The sequence below is a fragment of the Hylobates moloch genome, unplaced genomic scaffold (genome assembly GCF_009828535.3).
Source record: "Hylobates moloch isolate HMO894 unplaced genomic scaffold, HMol_V3 SCAFFOLD_2, whole genome shotgun sequence".
Lineage (NCBI taxonomy): Eukaryota > Metazoa > Chordata > Mammalia > Primates > Hylobatidae > Hylobates > Hylobates moloch.
The window spans coordinates 103,758,587-103,763,619 of NW_026652277.1; the positions used below are offsets into that span (position 1 = coordinate 103,758,587).

At 36.3% G+C, this 5,033-nt stretch overlaps 1 non-coding gene across 1 annotated transcript; it reads right to left on the minus strand.

The window, feature by feature from the left end:
• Positions 1-278: 278 nt before the first annotated feature.
• On the minus strand, positions 279-419 carry LOC116478034 (U4 spliceosomal RNA). Its single transcript, XR_004250711.1, has one exon. It is a non-coding gene; the product is annotated as a U4 spliceosomal RNA (small nuclear RNA).
• Between the last annotated feature and the right edge of the window lie 4,614 nt (positions 420-5,033).

Genomic DNA, 5,033 nt, shown 5'->3' on the forward strand with positions numbered 1-5,033 from the left:
AGATGGCCATTGACATATCTGTCTTGGTTAAAATGTCTCTTTTTAGGTTTTTAAATTTTTAATTTTTATGGGTATATAGAAGGTGTATATATTTATGGGCTACATAGGATGTTTTGATACAAGCATGCAATGTGAAATAATTACACGATGGCGAGTGGAGTATCCATCCCCTCAAGCATTTATTCTTTGTGTTTCAAACAATTCCATTAGTATTTTATTTATTTATTTTATATATATATATATACTTTTTTTTTTTTTACTGAAATATTCAGTCTCCATCTCCACAGAGACTGTCAAAGATTGCCAATACTGACTATGTTACAAGTCGTCATGGTGGAGTATTGGGAAAAGTTTTCAATTAGCAATAATCACATCTCAGATAAACCTCATTGGCTACAATACTGCCATGGTGCAAAGCTCTTTTAGTTATTTTTAAATGTGCAATTAAGTTAGTATTGAATGTAGTCACCCTGTTGTCCTATAAATACTAGGTCCTATTCACGCTATTGTTTTGTACTCATTCATGGTTAAAACATCTCTATCATTTATAAAATTGAAACTAAAATAATCTGTTTCTATAAATCATGACTGCTGGCTGAAAAATCAATTAAATAATAAAAATGCTATTTTTTTTTAAACAGAATCCTGCATTCTAACGGATCTAGTCTGGATTCCAGAAGCTGTGTATAGGATGAGAGCCTGGTGGACCTGATTGGCCTCCTGTTGTTCAGTTCGGTTCAGAGACTGAAAATCAGGATTTGTGCTGGAGAGTCTTTGAACTGTGTGTGAAAGTATCTGAAGGTCCATGACAATTTAAAAGGTAAACAGTAATGGACTTTCATAGTATTTGCTCTTGACCTTGGCTGAAATTGTAAAACTGAGGCTGCCACATCTCTGTAAGTACTTTTCTCTTTTTGTATACAAATAAATTGGTTTTTAATGTGTCTATTCATAACTGTAGCCCTTTTGTATCTGTGTCTAGTGACTCTTACGGGAAACCTTTTGGGGGTTAATTGATTATAGGAATTTGTCATTTGTGCACAAATGTCTGAAGGGTTTAATGTCTAATTTAACAGAAGGCACGTGAAAAAGGTGCAGGAATTGAAGGCACGAGATACACCTGAAAGTGGTGGAGCAATGAATCTGAACAGGATGATGGATTGAAAGTGCTTAAAAGAGGCAGCTAGGATCCTGGATTCATGTCCTACCACTGCAGCCAGGGAAAGATCCTCCCACATCTATCAGAAGACTGGAGGATTATGTCTGGAGAGATTGAATTCTAGGGATGCTCAGGCCCAAATGAAGGTGGGATGACAAGCCTTGATAAAATCTTTCAGTAGAAATAGTAGAGAATTTTAAGAGAATTTTATTGAAATTTTTGAGACATTTTCGTATGTCTGGGAAAAAAGGAAACTAACTTGTTAGTGCTTTTCTGATTTGAATAATATGTATTGGAAGAAACTGGAGGTGAAATGTGAATGATCCTTTTCTGGCTCGTCTGGAGGTTTCTCCTCAACAGAGAAACCTAAAGGGTTATGAATTTATAACATTGTGTCTTTGCTCTCTAAAAAATGGAAGCTTTCACAAAAAGACATCAAAGTTTTAGAAAACAGCATATTTTTCTCTGGTCTTTCTTATTGGAATGATTGTTATTTAGAAGTTAGACCCTCATTGTTCAGTCATCTCATTTTATTATTTTTTTTTCTTGTTTTCTTGTTCTAGTCTCTGGCAGATTTTCTCAACTTTATTTTTCAACCCTTCTTTTGAATTCTTCTCTTCCTATATTGTATTTTCAATTTCCAAGAGGCTTTTGTTTTGTTCTCTGATGGTTCTTTGTTTTTTATAGCCTCCTATTTTTATTTCATGGATATGATATACTCTCTTCTTTTACAAGGAGATTAGTTATTATATTTTGAAACTTTCTTGGCTATTTTCTCTGTTTCTTGGATTTTCTTTCTTTTTAACATTTTTGTCTCCTCTGTTTTCATTTTGAATCCTGTCTTTCAAGAGAGGGCGATTCTTTAAGATAGAAGTAATAACAAAACAGACTAGAAACTATATTTGGATGGAGAATGGATATAAACTGGTAGGCTTTACCCAAGAAGGTTCTGGCTGGGCGTTCTTGTTGGAGAGCCATCAACTTGCAGTGTCTTTAGGTATTTTTGGAGGGTTGGTAACTTTCTCCAGAGAGGACTCCACTAATCTTTTGTCAAAAGAATCTAAGCCTGCTTGCAGGTTCTGCCAGCTGACTGGGGACTAGGGCTTTAGAATTTCTTTTAGTTAATACCCTTGTTTTTATCAGGGAATTTCATATTCACCTTAATCTGTGCCTGCATCCCCTGAATTCAGTTTTCCAGATAGTAATCCTTGAGACTCCTGGTATGATATGGGGGTCTATCAGCTGTCTGTGATGGATGGAAAAGGAGCCCTGGAATTCTATCTGCCTCTTTTTACCCACTTTCAATCCTATTTTTAGATCCTACTCTGCTGCTTTCAGAAGTATCTGATACCTTCATCCCTGAGGTGTTATACCAGGGTTTGGCAAACTGTAATCTGCCAACCAAATCACAATTTGCTTTGTCCCTTCAATCTTTGCCTGTTTTTATAAATAAAGTTTTCTTGGAACACAGCCATGCCCATAGACATGTATTATCTATGACTGCAGAGACGGACAGTTGTGACAGAGACCCTATGGCATGGAAAGCTTGAAATATTTACTATCTGGACCTTTACATAAAAAATGTATTGACCACTGTACTACACTACAGTATGAATCAACCTGCTTCTGGATTTCCCCTATTTCTACCTTGGGTTTGAATGCTTTCTGATTTACTAAATTGTTTACCATTTTTTGATCTATTTTCTAGGTTTCAAAATTCATTATATTTTATTTTCTTTCAATCTTTTTGTCTTTGTGGGTTTATTCCTTTTGCTTCCTTTAATGTAATTTTGGTATAGAGTTTCAGGAGAGTGTAGAGGCAAACCCTTGTGTCTGCTCTGCCACATTCAATCAGAAATCTGAGGTAGGAATCATCAATGCCATTAGAAAAGAAAACTAAATTTGCAGGAAGTTAATTGCCCAAGGTCACAGAGCAGAACTGGGATACAAGCCCAGGTCTTTTGGAGAGCCCCTGTAAGGTAAACTCCACAAGGGCAGTGATTTTGTTTTGTTCACTGCTGTAGTCTTAGAAATTTGACAGATATTTAGGATGTACTGGATAAATATTTATTTTAGTTGTTGCTATTAAAATCATGTTTGTAACCATTTTGATTCGTTATCTCCAATAAGTGTTGATTTTTCTCAGGAATATTTGTTTCAGTCTCTGGATTTTTCCCATTATGAATTATGGCCTGGGTTTGTCACTAGCTTGTTATGTAAAATCAGAGCAGAGGCTGTTTGACTTTTAGTAACCTCAAATTTTTTCCTTATTTCATTCAGTGCACTAATGAGAACCATACAAGATATGGTGTCTGAAAACTCATTGACATGTGTAAGTGTAAAATGCAAGGTTTTATTGTCAGAGTTTATAATATTAAATATCACCAATTGTACAATGGAAATTCAATGTTAAATAATAAATATACCATAATAGGTGTCTTTCTCCTTAAAATACTTTCTTGGCTTGGTTCCAGGATATCAGACTCTTGGTCTACTCCTACGTCATTGACTAAATGTTCTCAGTCTCCCCAGCTGGGTTTGCCTCTTTGTTACAATCTCTAAATGTTGGAGGGTCGAGGGACAAATCCTCAAGCCTCTTCTTTTCTCTCTTTATATCCTCCCCTAGGTGGTCACATTCAGTTCCATGATTTTAAATATTGTCTATGTATATTAATTACTCACAACCTTTTATCTCCTTGATCTTCCTCTAATCTCTAGAAATCTCTTTTACAATATATCCACTTGGATATTTAACAGACACTTCAAACCTAACACACCACTGTATTCTAGAATCTCTGAGCCCTGGGACTATTGAAATTTTGGGCTGGATAATTCTTGTTTTGGGGGACTGTCCTGTGCACTGTAGGATGCTTAGAAGCATCCCTGGCCTCTATCCACTATATGCCAGTAGCACCTCCTGGTTGTGATAACAAAAATTGTTTCCAGACCTTGTTAAATCTCCCCTCATGGGCAAAATCACTCCTGATGAAATACCAGTACTTTATTCTAGCTTCCAACAAATTCTGAACCTCCTTATTTTTCTCTACCTGAGTAAAAGGGACCACTATCCATCTCCAAACCTACATCTCATCTTGATTTTTTTGTTTTACCTTACTCCCTACATCTAATGTAGCAGTGTCAATAAACTTTATCATAAAAATCCATCCTAAATCTGTCAACTCTCAGCTCACTACTACTGCCACCTGCATTAGTCAGGCTTTGCTGTGGTAATGATGGTAAAAAATAGCTCCGAAATATTCATGGCTAAGAACTGAAAATTTTTTTTTGACCTACCAGTCTATGGGTTGTCTATGACTCTGCAAGACTATGAGTGATGTTCAGGTATGCCTCATCTGTTTCTCATTCTTGGACACAGGTCAAAAGAGTCGAGTCTAGTCAGAGCATGTTTCTCTCTATTCTCACAGAATAGGAGCACATGTGGGCAAATAGAAATGGGCAAGGCTTTCTAACAGCTTTGCTCAAAATTGGCACTTTCACTTCTGCTCATATTCTATTGGTCAAACTAAATCACATGGCCAAGCCACAAGTCAGTAGATCAGAGAAGTACACTTCACCAGCAGAAAAGCCACAACAAAGGCCAAGTGGAAGAAAAAAGTTGGGAACAAATAATACTCTGTACAACTTCACCCTGGTTCTAGCCTTTATCATCTTTGGCCTGAATGATATCAATAGCCTCCCTAATGGTCTCCCCAGTTCTTCTCATGCTCCCAGTACAGGAGCCCAGAGTGATTTTTCAGAAACATAAATCAGATTCCATCACTCTTAGACTTAAAACTCTTCAATGGCTTCTCATCACACTAACAGTAAAAATTAATCACCTTTGTTGTTAAATGCTAAAACAAAGTGCTAAAAG